Source organism: Gossypium arboreum, chromosome 1 (assembly GCF_025698485.1).
Source record: "Gossypium arboreum isolate Shixiya-1 chromosome 1, ASM2569848v2, whole genome shotgun sequence".
Taxonomy (NCBI): Eukaryota; Viridiplantae; Streptophyta; class Magnoliopsida; order Malvales; family Malvaceae; genus Gossypium; species Gossypium arboreum.
Window position 1 is genome coordinate 82,865,892 of NC_069070.1, and position 14,261 is coordinate 82,880,152.

The window sequence follows — 14,261 nt, forward strand, 5'->3', positions numbered from 1 at the left end:
TTCATGCTTAGTAAGCTCGAATAATAGGAAAGTAAACTTACTGAGTAATTAGCATACATCCATATTTAAATCATAAAATCATCAATTGTGAAATGATTCCCTATCACATGCACTCAATCAATGAGTTAGTCACATAACAAAGTATCATGTAATTTATGTAAATGAGCTCATCATTCATCATCTTATTGACATACATCAAATTAATCCTATTGAGTTTCTAGGAAATCTCGATGGAATACCCATTATCCGTCAATTCTTACGAATGATCATTTCACATATATGCACTCCCGCGGACCTCACATCCTATGGCGGGATTACCAGTCTAGGCTAAATCCCCCATATCATGAACTCATAAGGTGATGTCGAGATTACCAGTCTAGACTAAATCCCTTATAACGACAAACACCCTTAATGAGCTCGGATCTGAATTACCAGTCCAGGCTAAATTTAGACCCCCTATCGGATTACCTGTCCGGGCTAAATCCATAATGCACACATATTCTTCGGGAGGCTCGATCATTCAAGGAACACCCGTCCAGGCTAGATCCTTTTCATACTTGAGATCATGGATTATCCGTCCGGGCTAAATCCTTACTGCAACACATGCAGGATCTCAATTCACATGTCAATCGGGTTATCCATTAAATTCCCCTTTTTAACCTCAACCTAGACATTTTTCACATGTTACCATCAAATATGCATTTCTATGATATTTAATGCCAATAATAAATGTAATCAATATGCATTCATAAATCATACAATTGTGCATATTAGGAGTTTACTTTACGTTACCCGAACTTACCTGGTATTCATTTCGGTGTCGTGTTTCAGTGATTTCGAAACCTTTCGTTTTCCTCGATCAATCTCCGGAATTTGTTCCTCAGGGTCTATAACAAGAAAATTATATCATTATTACCTCACATTATACATCACAAGTCTCATTCTCACCCCTGGTCCAAATAACCGTTTTGTCCCTAACCTTTGACATTTTTACAATTTAGTCCCTAGGCTCGTATAATGAAACACATGCACTTTCTATCTTACCCAAGCCTAGCCAAACACTTTTCTCTCTCATGGCAGCCCAAATTTCCCATTATTTTCTCATTTCTACCACACATTTTACAACTTTTGCAAAATGGTCCCTACAAGGGTTTTTCATGAAAATCACTTAGGAAAATATGTTTAACACACTTCAAACTTTCATATTCCTCCATAAAACATCAAAATACAAGTAACTCATGCATGGGTAAATTTTTAAGCATGGACCCTAGCATGAAGTACGGGTAGAAATAGAGAGAGCAAGCTACTAGGTTTTCAAAAATACAAAGAACATTAAAAACGGGGCTTGGGAGCACTTACTATTGAGCTTGGAAAGCTTGAAAACCCTAGCTATGGAAACCCTAGAAATTTTGGCAGCATGGAGAAGAAGAATGGCTGGTTTTTGGTTCATTTTTCTCATTTTATTTCACTTAAATGCCAAATGACCAAAATGCCCTTCAGCCCTTTCTTTGAAATTTCATCCATGCAAGCCCATTTTTGTCCAAAAATTTAGAAATTGGGCAAATTGATCCCCAAGACCTTCTATTTTACAATTTAAAGCAATTTCATGCTAATTGCTTCTAGAATCCAAGTTTTGCAATTTATTCAATTTAGTCCTTAATTTTCTAATTAGGCACTTACTCAAAGAATTCCTTCATGAAAATTTAACACATGCATATTCTCATATTCTAAGTCTCATAATAATCATAAAATAAATATTTTGATGTCAGATTTGTGGTCCGAAAACCACTATTGCGACTAAGCCCTATTTTGGGATGTTACATGATAGGTGCAGGTTTCACACAGTTTGTGACACAGTCTGAGACACGGTCTACAGCACGGTCATGTCTTTCAAAACAGATTCGAGCATTACCTAACACACGGCTATGTGTCCCTACTTCGACTTCTCACATGATCTGGGCTATGTCACACAGCCGTATGACCCCTGTTTTCCCAAATTTTCATGTTTTTTTGAAAATTTTCATATTTGTTTGAATTGATCCCTATTTGTTATAAACTCATTTTTAGGGCCCAAAAGTTCGAATTAAGACCCAAATGTCTATCTTTGTTTTGAATGGATTGAGATATTGTATTTAATATTTAAGTTGAATTAATTGTTTAGTAATGAGTTTAAAGTTGTTTTGTACAGTAACACTTTGTAACCTTAACACAGCGATGGAGATGGGTTAAGGGTGTTACAAAATCTACCACGAAGTCAAAGTTTATTATTCTGGAATTGGCCAGTAATAAGGTTAAGTGGTTGGAAAACTTCTTAACAAGTATTTTATTGGGCACAAAGCCAACAGCTTCTGTGCTCATGCTTTATGATTGCTAATCAACAATAGCCATTGCAAATAACAAAATTTTCAGGATAAAAATAAACATATTCGTCTAAGACATAATGTGATTAAGTTGTTGCAAAATAGATACAACTATATCAATTGATTATGTAATTAGAAGTGAATTTGGTTGATTCTTTGGCTAACATTCCTGAGGAAGAAACTAGTAAATGAAACATCAATCGGAATGAGATTAATGTCAAATGGTGATATCATCAATGATGGAAACCTAAGTTATATTATTAAAGATCCCATTAATTAGGTTCATATGTGTAACATCTCGTGATATGGGCTAGGAGTTTGGGCCTAGCTAACTAAGGTTGTTAAGAGCCTGGTGAGTTGCGATTGTTGGTTTGGGCCTAACGAACTAGGGCCGCTAGTAGGACTCCCAACCTATGGTCACTGGTTTGGGTCGAGAGTTAAAATTAGGAGTAGCGAAAGGGAAGTTATACCAAAGTTAGGAAGTCAACTTATTTTTCTCTTCATAACACCACTCATGCGAGTAATTCTTTCCTACTTCTACTACGACTAGGGCATCGTAAGGACATCAAAACACTTAGTGTCTATAAATTAAGCTCTTTTCATTAAAATTTCATAATCTTTTAAACAAAAAAACTCTTTCAAGTTTCTTCATCGATTATTTCTTTCTCTTGTTGTCAAGTTTCTATGAAAGCAAGAACTCAAAACTTAGCTTTTAGGATTTAATAGGAAGACTCTACTTCTCTATTGGGTTAAGACATTTAGAAGTAATTAAAAAAGTTAGCAACAAAGGAAACTAGGTTAGCCAAAAAACCAACATGTGCTAATTGTTAGAAAAAATTCAATTTGTAAACGATTTTCTTGTATAGCGAAAAAATAAAAATTTTGAAAATCAACCCGACTTGTAATATTTATAGGAATAAACCTTAACTGAATATGCACATGCGTTTTCTGATAAGTGGATCCTTGATGTTTTCCAGCTTTCAACCAAATGATCTTCTCCGCTATTCTAGTACAACAAACTGCATTCGCTAACCCGTATCCGTCGCCAGAATAGGGTTATGGAGCATTACTGTAACATAAAAACATACATTTCCAAACATTTCATTAGAGATAGCATAATCAATTCATATTCATGTATGTCATCCCTTATACGAGCCCTCAAGGCCTTAGAAACACTTTAGAAATGATTCGGGACTAAATTGGAAACTTTTGAAACATTGAGGAAAAAGTTAGAAAAATTCAAACTACAAGGGTCACACGGCCGTGTGGCCAGGTTGTGTGACTCACACGACTGAGACACACACCAGTGTCTCAGGCCGTGTAACAATTGAAATAGGGACACACAACCGTGTCTTATCCCATGTCCATACTAGTGTAATTCTCTGACTTGGGTCACACAGCCAAGCCATACGCTTGTGTGTTAGGCCATGTAACACTCAAAATAGTCTTACACGACCGTGTGCCAGGCCAGCTAGGCCATGTAACATTCAAAATGCGACCTTTAAAACCTACTGGGGACACATAGATGTGTCGTATGGCTATGTGTCACACATGGCTGAGACACACACTTGTGTGGACAAGAAATACGCCAAAATCAAGCCATTTCTGTCACCCAATTCAAGCATGTAACTAAAAGCCATTTGCACATATATCCAAGACCTTGAATCATGCCCAAAACATTCATAATAAAACCAATTCAAAAGGCTATTTATTCATCCAACCAATATGTCATATAGGCACCTCAAACACAACCATCAAACATATCTAAGCATATGCATATTTTTCCATAAATCAACCATACACAACTACTTATTTCCATACCAAAACATAACCCAATTTACCATATATCAAATCACATCCTAACATACCAAATTAGTAATTCAAAACACACATCCACTTAGCTGTATCAACACCAACCATCAAAGGCATCAAAGTGCCAAAAACACACTAACCATAGTAACATATATACATGCCAAACATAGCAACTAGATCATTAAGCACAAGTAAACCTATACAAGCCATTATAACCTAGACCAAAACATCAAAATCTACTGATATAATCGTTGGATTGTGTGATAGGTCTCCGATGAGCTTCCAATTTGATCAAGCTTCCGATAATCTATAACACATAGGAAAGAAAAAAATGTAAGTTCGTATAACATGAACATAACTTACCATTTCAATGCATAACTTTATATTTAAACATGAACCAATCAAACATAAGCTTCGCAAAAGCCTCGTGTCATCAACAACACAAGTTATTACTTAACACATAACTTAACAAAATTAATACATGGTAAGTGTAACGCCCCGTACCCGAGACCGTCGCTGGAGTCGAACACGAGGTGTTAACAGACTTAATTCATTACTTAAACAGCTTAAACAATTTATTTTTAAAATTTTCAGTCAAGCTAGCAATTTGCGTCACAGTCGCTTAAAAATTCATATCTTGAGTTCCAAAACTCGAAATCCAATTCTGTAAATTTTCACTAAAACTAGACTCATATATACATTTAATAATTTTTTTCTAGAATTTTTGGTGTAGAAAATTAGTACATTTTATTAGTTAAAGTCTCCCCTGTTTCAGGGTTCGACTGCTCTGACCTCTGTGTATTACGAATCAGATATCTCCTTGTACAGAGTCTCAATGACTATGCCGTTTGTTTCTAATAAAACTAGACTCAATAAGGAATCTGTACATATAAATTATTACTTATAATTATCTTTTAAAAATTTATGGTGAATTTCCAAAGTCATAACAGGGGATCCAGAAATCGCTCTGGACTGTTTTACAAAAATTTAAAAATATCATAAAATATAACTCATATACCTGTTTTGTTCCATCCATATGAAAATAGACTCATAATTCTTCAATTCCATATTTTATTCATCATCTAATTGTATCTCTACTATTTTTAATGATTTTTCAAACTCACATCACTGTTGCTGTCTGAATCTATTTTATGGTAAATTTTACCTATTTCATGGTTTCCATAGATTAGCTAGCAATTTAGCATACATAACACCAAATATGATCATGATTAACCATTCCAATAGCTAGTTATTACCAAGCATTTCCATACCACTCAATAACCATATCATAAGACCATATATACAAAATGATTATAATGCTATACATGCCATACTCAAAATATACAAGCCATTATGCCAAGATGGTATACGGATAGTGTGAGTGTGCCTCCGACCGTTCCCGATTTCCGAGCTGGCTTGTCAACACTACAAGGAATGAAAAGGAGGGAGTAAGCATAAATGCTTAGTAAGCTCACATGCAAATAACAAGTAACACAACTATATACGCAAACATAAAACATCATTTGCATAATCATCACCGAGACATTCATATCACATTTTCATTTATCATCTTACCATATTGTTGTTATATCGAGTTTTCAACCCGAGGGTTAAGTACATACCTGTTCAAAGTATTCATTTCACAACACTTACCAATACGTCCCTTTCATCTCGAGTATTCCTTCATTTGAGTAGAATTTTACCCGTTGAACACATCGGAATATAATTCGGATACATGGAAAGTTTGCACATAAGTGCCACATATGTAGCCAAGCTACCATGTAACCCGCCCATAAGTGAACTCGGACTCAACTTTATGAGTTCGGGCATTCGCATCCATAAGTGAACTCGGACTCAACTCAACGAGCTCGGATGCCTAGTTACATCTCTCGAACTCGGACTCAACTCAACGAGTTCGGACATTCGCATCCATAAGTGAACTCGGACTCAACTCAACGAGTTCGGATGCCCAAATATCCTAGTGACATGCCACTTGTATCCTAATCCATTCCTAAGGTTCAACGAGACCTTTTTCCCAATCATGTGTCTCAACCATCTTTTACGGAATGCCGTTACCGATACTTGGTAGTATTTCACATTTTCCAAGTATATCACATAATTTGACATATTAACAAACAATTATCACAGTATAATATTTCATAATAATTATCATATCATTTAAATAACATTAAAACATTTAAAATAATAACTATGTTACCAACATTTACATATGAACTTACCTTGTATGCGAAAATGGCTACTTTTACCATTTCGTCCACAACTTGGTATTTTCCCCATTTTAGCCCGAATTTTAGTTTTCCTTGCTGTATCATTTAAAATATAGTCTAATTAGGACTCAAATTATTCAAATTGACCCAAAATTATATTTTGGCAAAATTATAGTTTTGCCCCTAAACTTTTGCATATTTACACTTTTGCCCCAAAGCTCGTAAATTAAACTTCAGCCTATTTTCTTATGTTTTATGACATGCTGATCATTTTTCCCTTCTATGGAAACATCAAATTCTCACTCTAACATGTACTTATGACTATTAGGTATTTTTACCGATTAAGCCCTTTTTTCTCGTTTTCACTTAAAACCGAGTAGTACAAGTTGTCTAACATAATTTAAAACCTCATATTCTATCATAAAACACCAAAATACACAAATTTCACCTATGGGTATTTTTCCAAATATGAACCCTAGGTTGAATTATTGCTAGCATAAGCTTAATCGAGCTACCGGGACTCTAAAAACGTAAAAATCATTAAAAACGAGGCTAGAACGGACTTACAATCGAGCTAGGAAGCTTGAAAAGCCCTAGCCATGGTTTCTCCTTGCTATATTCGGCCATGGGGTTAAAGATGAGCAAAATTGGCTTTTAATTTTGTATTTTAATTCATTTTACCCTTAAATGACCAAAATGCCCTTACTACTAAACTTTCCAAAAATTCCATCCATGTCCAATTTTTGTCCATAGACTTAGAAATTGGTAAAATTGCTATTTAATACCTCCTAATTAATATTTCAAAACAATTTCATACTAGAAACTTCTAGAATGCAAATTTTACAAATTATTCGATTTAGTCCCTAATTTCAATTTAAGCACTTTATGCATAAAATTTCTTCACGAAATTTTCACACAATCATGCAATCATATCATAGACCTCAAAATAATCATAAAATAATTATTTCTATCTCGGATTTTATGGTCACGAAACCGCTATTCCGACTAGGCCCAAAATCAGGATATTACAGTAAGATAGATTTCATAAACATAGCATATTTAAATTCATACTTTCCATAAACATGGTTATTCATACTTTGATCATCATCTATTTATACCTTTCAATAATTTCATAAATTAGCCATTGGAACACTTATCGTTCCTTCCCTTTTCATGTCTGTTGAACCACTTAGAATGATATCAGATACACGAGAAGCCCACACAAAGTGTGCTAAAAATATGGTCGAAAACATTCCTTTTCCTTTTCCTTTACATTGATGCTCACTCAAGCCATAAATGGGTCTACTTACACAAGCTAATGATCAGAATATAGCTACAGGATGTTGCTCACACAAGCTAACGAGTATCCACAAAAAAAGCTACAACTCAGTCATCAGTAGGACATTCAGGACCAACACCTGAAACATTGTAACCCTAATGACATGTCATTTGTATCCTATATATTCTTAAGGTTCAAACAGGACTTGATAGTAGTTGAAATGTCATTGGATTTTCATCTTAACATGACATGATAAATACCTTAATAGCATATAAATCAAATAACATTCAAACGTTATTTAAACATACGAACTTACCTCTATTTTAAAGATGTCGAAATAGGTTCAACTAATCTGAGGCTTTATCTTTCCCTCAATCTAGATCCGTACAAGGTTTAACTTGATCTTAATAAGCAAATTCAATCCATTTAATATTTATTCTATTCTATTCAATCCAAAATTCATACTTTTGCAAATTTACATTTTTGCCCTTAATGATTTAACTTCTTTACAAATTAGTCTTTAAGCTCATAAATTAACATTTATACAAATTAATCCACATACAAGCTAGCCAAATTACTTAGGGGTTTATACAACCTCATACAACTCAATATTTCACAATTTTATCATTGTATTTTACTACTTTTACATATAAGCCCTTAAATGATAATTTCATCAAAAATCACTTTACAAAAGTTATTTATTTAACAACAAAGACAGATAATATTCCACCAAAATTCATAAATCATGCTAGAACATTCATGGAAAAGCCCTAAACCTTTAACAATTTTGCAAATTAATCCCTAGGCTAGTTAGATTAAGTTACAACGACTTCAAAAACATAGAAATCATTAAAAAATGATGAAATTTCACTTACATGCACTCCTTCTAACTATTCGAATTCAAGAACCCTAAGAATGGATTTATTTCCTTCAAAATTCGGTGGTAGGAAGCTTTGGAGAAGATGAGTACATTATTTCTTTAATTTCTTTTTAATTTAATTTACTAATTACTAAACTAACCTTTGTTTTTAACTTTAAAAATCATTTAAGCTATGTCCAAATATGTCCACCAACTAATCAAATGGTCTAATTACCAATAAGCCCACTCATATTAAAAATTCATAACAATTTAGCACTTTTAGCTAATAGAATTATACTTTTACATTTTTTACGATTTAGTCCTTTTTTACTGAATTAAGTATAGAAACATTAAAATTTTTTAACGAAAATTTATATGACCTTACTAACATACCATAGATATGAAAATAATGCTAAAAGAAATATTTACACATTAGATTTGTGGTCCCGAAACCACTATTTTGATTTCACTGAAAATGAGTTGTTACAACTCTTTCCCCTAAAAGAATTTCTGTCCCTGAAAATCTTACCAATAAAGAGGTTCAGGTATTGCACCTTCATAGCTTCTTCTGATTTCCAGGTAGCTTCTTTTATGCCGTGTCGTTGCCAAAGAAATTTCACTAAAGCTACGCTTTTATTTCTTAACTCTTTAACCTCTCAAGCTAGAATTTTTATCGGTTTTTCACTGTACGTCATATCCGTCTGAATTTTAACGTCAATAGGTGAAATCACATGCAATGGATCTGATCGATACCATCATAAAATTTATACATTAAATACATTGTGAATCATTTCTAATTTTGATGGAAAAGCTAATCTGTAAGCTATCAGCCCAATTCTTTCAATAATCTCATATGGCCGAATAAACCGTGGACTTAGCTTTCATTTACAACTAAATCGAAAAACTTTCTTCCAGCGCAAGACTTTCAAGATCACTTTGTCAGCAACTTGAAATTCAATGTCCTTTCTTTTCAAATCTGCATAAGATTTTTGTCGATCTGAAGCTGCTTCCAAACTTTCTCGAATTAATTTAATCTTTTCTTCAATTTCTTGTATCAAATCAACCCCATGAAGCTTTTTCTCACTAGGCTCAATCCAATACAATAGAGTTTGACATATTCGAACATACAAAGCTTTGTACAGTGCCATTTTTATACTCAATTGATAACTGTTGTTGTATATGAATTCAACTAACGGTAGAAATATCTTTCAATTACCTTCAAATTCTAAAACACAACATCGAAGCATATCCTCGAGTATCTGAATCATTGACTCGGGCTGGCCATCAGTCTGAAGATGAAATGCAGTGCTAAAATGTAAATGAGTACCTAGAACCTTATGTAACTTGCTCCAAAATCGAGACGTAAATCGCAGATCTCTATAAAAAATAATAGAAACTGGCACCCTGTGCAATCTAACAATCTCTGCAACATACAACTCTACTAATCTCTCAAATGAATAATCTGTATGCATAGGAATACAATGCGTAGATTTTTTCAAACTATTGACAATGACCCAAATAGCATCTTTCTTTCTCAGAGATAGAGGCAGTCCCGATACAAAATCTATAGTAATGCATTCCCACTTTCACTTTGGAATCATCACTGGTTGTAACAAACCAGATGGTACCTGATGTTCAGATTTAATTTGTTGACAAACTAAACATCTAGATACAAACTCAGAAATCTCTCGTTTCATCCCTGGCCATCAGTACATTTGTTTCAAATCACCATACATTTTATTGCTGCCAGGATGAATAGATAAGCTACTACTATAAGCTTCCTGCAAATTTTTTTGAATGAGATCTGAATTTCTTGGAACGCAAATTCTGCCTTTAAAATACAAATTATCATCAAATCCAATCTGGAATTCCAAATCATGAGTCGTCTCAATCTATTTCCGTTTAGCTATCAATATATCATCAATTTTCTAAGCTTCTCAAATTTGTTGCAAAAATATCGGTTTAGCTTTCAACTTAGCTAAAATCAAACCGTCATCAATTAACGCCAACCGCATGTTAAAAGCTCACAAAGTAAATAGGGATTTTCTACTCAAAGTATCAGCAACTACATTTGCCTTTCCCAGATGATAATCAATGATAAAATCATAGTCTTTTAATAACTCGATCCATCTGTGCTATCTCAAATTCAAATCTTTCTGTAACATCAAGTACTTCAGACTTTTATCATCTATGAAGATGTTACATTTTTCTCCATATAAATGATATTACCAAATCTTTAAAGAAAATACAATCACTGCAAGCTCTAAATCATGTGTCAAATAATTCTTTTCGTGCGGCTTCAATTGTCTAGAAGCACACGCTATGACTTTGCCGTCTTGAATCAGAACTCAACCCAAACCATTTAATGACACATCACTATAGATAACAAATTCTTTACCCGACTCTGGCTGAACTAACATCAGTGCCTCAGTTAATAATACTTTTAATTAATTAAAGCTTTGCTGACATTCCCTAGACCACTCAAACTTCACACTTTTTGCAACAATCTTGTCAACGGTGTAGCAATTATCGAGAATCCCTTGATGAATCTTTTGTAATATCTGGCTAAACCCAGAAAACTTCTAACTTTATATACATTTATTGAAGGCTTTCAATCTATAACAGCTAAAAATTTTTCTCGAATCAACCCTAATGCCTTTGGCTGATACAACATGTCCTAGAAATCCGACTTCCTGAAGCCAGAATTCACATTTGCTAAACTTAACGAACAATTTCTTTTCATGCAAAGTTTACAAAATATTCTTCAAATGCTCAGCATGTTCAATCTTATCTCGTGAATAGATTAAAATATCATCAATGAATACCACCACGAATCTGTCTAAATACGGTCTGAAAATTCTGTTCATCAAATCCATAAATACTGCAGGTGCATTAGTCAAACCAAACGACATCATAAGAAATTCATAATTTTGTACCTGGTCTTAAACGCAGCTTTTGGCACATTTGAGTCTTTAATTCGCAACTGATAATAACCAGAACAAAGCTCAATCTTTGAGAACACCGTTGCACCTTTCAACTAATCAAACAGATCGTTAATACGTGGCAATGGATACTTATTCTTGATCGTGACTTTATTGAGCTATCGATAGTCGATACATAATCATATAGATCCGTCTTTTTTCTTAACAAACAGAATAGGTGTACCCCAAGAAGAAAAGTTGGGTCGAGCAAAACCCCTATTTGTTAACTGTTGTAACTATGCTTTTAACTCTTTCAACTCTGTAGGCGTCATTTTGTAAGAAACTATTGATATCAGATATGTTCCTGACACTAACTTAATAGTAATCTCAACCTCTCTGATCGGCTGTAACCTTGGTAACTCCTCTAGAAACACATCTGAATACTCACATACCACTGGGACCGATTCTAACTTCAACCCAGAAATTCTAGAATCAAATATGTAAGCGAGATACGCTTCACAGCCTTTTCTAACATATTTTAGTGCTGATATAGCCAAAATAACATAAGACATACAATCCAATCTATTTGATTCAATCTGAAGCTTTTCACCGTTCTGACATTTTAATACAATAAGTTTTCATCTACAATTTACTATAGCATCATGTAGAGTCAACCAATCTATCCCCAAAATCACATCAAACTCATCAAAGGATAGTTGCATCAAATCGACTTGAAAGTTGTAACCTCGAATCATCAAAGGACAGTTTTTACAGACTTTATCAACTAACACATACTGGCCTAGGGGGTTTGTTACTTTAACCACAAATTCAATAGACTCGAAAGGTAATTTCTTACTTAACACTAGATCATGTATACATACGAATGTGTTGATCCCAGATCAATCAAAGCGGTAACATCAGTATCAAAGATAGAAATTGTACCAGTGATAACACCTGGCGCTGACGTTTCCTCTCGTGCATGGGTCGCGTAAGCTCTAGTCGGTGCTCGTGCGTGTTGCTCGGTCGAACAATCTAAGCTTTTTCTTTTTTGGACCTCTTTGGGAAATCTCAAATAAAATGTTTATATGAACCACATTTAAAACACGCTCCATCTTTCATCTTACACTCTTTGAAGTGTCGACGTCCACATTGTTGACATTCAGGTCTGTTACTCTTAACATTGCCTACGCTCACTACAAACATAGCCTGAGTTTTGAACTTGCATGTTATTTACCTCGGTCTCTACTCGAATAACCCATTGAAACTGACGAATGATTATGATATTCTTTTGATTTCTTTGATGGTGGTTGAAATTATTTTCCCACCAATCTCTTACCCGAATCACAAGCCTCATGATCAACTTTGCTTTTAGCATTAATCAATTCTTCAGCTTTGTGTGCTCAATCAACCAGAATAACAAATTCTTTCAATTCTAGAATCCTAACTAACAACTTTATGTCTTTATTCAACCCATCCTCCAATCGTTTACACATGACAATCTCGGTTGGAATACATTCTTAAGCATACTTGGTCAATTAGACAAATTCCCTCTCGTACTCGGATACTGTCATCCGGCCTTGTTTAAGCTTGAGAAACTCTTTGCGTTTCTGGTCAAGAAACCTCTGGCTTATGTATTTCTTTTGAAACTTGGTTTGAAAGAATTCCCAGCCTACTTGCTCTCTCGGCACAATTGAAACTAGGGTGTTCCATCACTGATAAGTTGAGTCTTTCAATAAGGAAACAACACATTTTACACATTCAATCGGTGTACAAGATAATTCGTCGAAAACCCTAATTATATTTTTTAACCAGAACTCGGCTCTTTCTAGATCATCTTCAAATGTAGCTTAAAACTCTTCAGCCTCATATTTACAGATTTTATTGATTAGAGGCTTACTCAACTGTACTGGTTCAAAACATTAAGGAACTACGAGGAACGGTTGGGGAACAGGTGAGGGTAGAGGTCATTAAGCCATCGAGTTCGTTCGTACAAACTTGGTAAACCACTCATTCATCATCTGGAAGAAGGCTTCTTTATCCTCTCTTCTCTGGCCCTCAGATATGGGCCTATTACCACTCGATGCTGCCCCAAGAATGGTGGCTTGCACATTACTTTCAGCCTCATCGAAATTGGCTCGGTTGGATGACATTATCTATATGAAAGCATAGTTCAAATTGAGTCAAGAGTTATCACACTATCACATGTTATAGAATGGCATGTATTTTTAGACAAGTACATGCAACCTTCGGTCCAAGAATCGACTAAACTGTAGCTCTGATACCTCTAAATATAACACCTCTAACCTGTATTCATCATTGAAATAGGGTTACAAAGTATTACCATAAAATCGTAACATAAAAACATACTTTTCCAAACATTTCATTAAAGATAGCGTAATCAATTCATATTCATGCATGTTGTCCCTTATTCGAGCCCTCGAGGCCTTAGAAAAATTTTAGAAACGATTCAGGACTAAATCGAAAACATTTGAAACATTAAGGAAAAAGTTAGAAAAATTCAAACTGCAGAGGTCACACGGCCATGTGGCCAAGTCTTGTGACTCACACGACCGAGACACACGCCCGTGTCTCAGGCTATGTAACAATCGAAATAGAGACACACGATCATGTCTCGGCCTGTGTCTGTGCTCGTGTAACTCTCTGACTTGGGCCACACGGTCAAGCCACATGCCCGTGTACCAGGCTGTGTAACACTCGAAATGGTCTTATACACCCGTGTGCTAGGCCGTGTAACATTCAAAATGCAACTTTTAAAACCAACAGGGGACACACGATTGTGTC